This window comes from Phyllopteryx taeniolatus, chromosome 1 (assembly GCF_024500385.1).
Source record: "Phyllopteryx taeniolatus isolate TA_2022b chromosome 1, UOR_Ptae_1.2, whole genome shotgun sequence".
Taxonomy (NCBI): domain Eukaryota; kingdom Metazoa; phylum Chordata; class Actinopteri; order Syngnathiformes; family Syngnathidae; genus Phyllopteryx; species Phyllopteryx taeniolatus.
The window spans coordinates 29,677,576-29,678,108 of NC_084502.1; positions in this window are offsets into that span (position 1 = coordinate 29,677,576).

The following is a 533-nucleotide window of genomic DNA, read 5'->3' on the forward strand; positions in this document are numbered from 1 at the left end:
TTTATTGTATCTGATGCTGCTCTGTGTGTGATAAAGTAGCAGTTGTCTGAAAGTTTATCATTACCATAAGATCAATGCTAATTTCCATTAGCCAGTCAATGGCGCTTTGTATTATGTGTTAGCATTAAGCTAGCAGACTTTAATTACTTCTTTGTTTGGTTGAACATTTTTGTATTTAAATACATAATGTTGAATTCTCTTTTGTTTCGTCTGTTTTAGAATCAATTTCAACTGGAACTGACGATTGAGATTTTCCAATTTACAAGTCCAAATGTCCTGCGATTGGCTGGCAACCAGTTCAGGGTGTACCCCGCCTCCTGCCCGATGACAGCTGGGATAGGCTCCAGCACGCCCGCGACCCTAGTGAGGATAAGCGGCTCAGAAAATGGATGGATGGATGGGTCCAAATGTCAACGACCTGCCTCAAACACTGGTTATGAAAGTTCAACTGCACCATGACGTGAATTTATATTTAGTTAAATTTTTACGCAGAATGGAAACTAGAGGAAGAAAGGAGCAACATCGAGACGTAA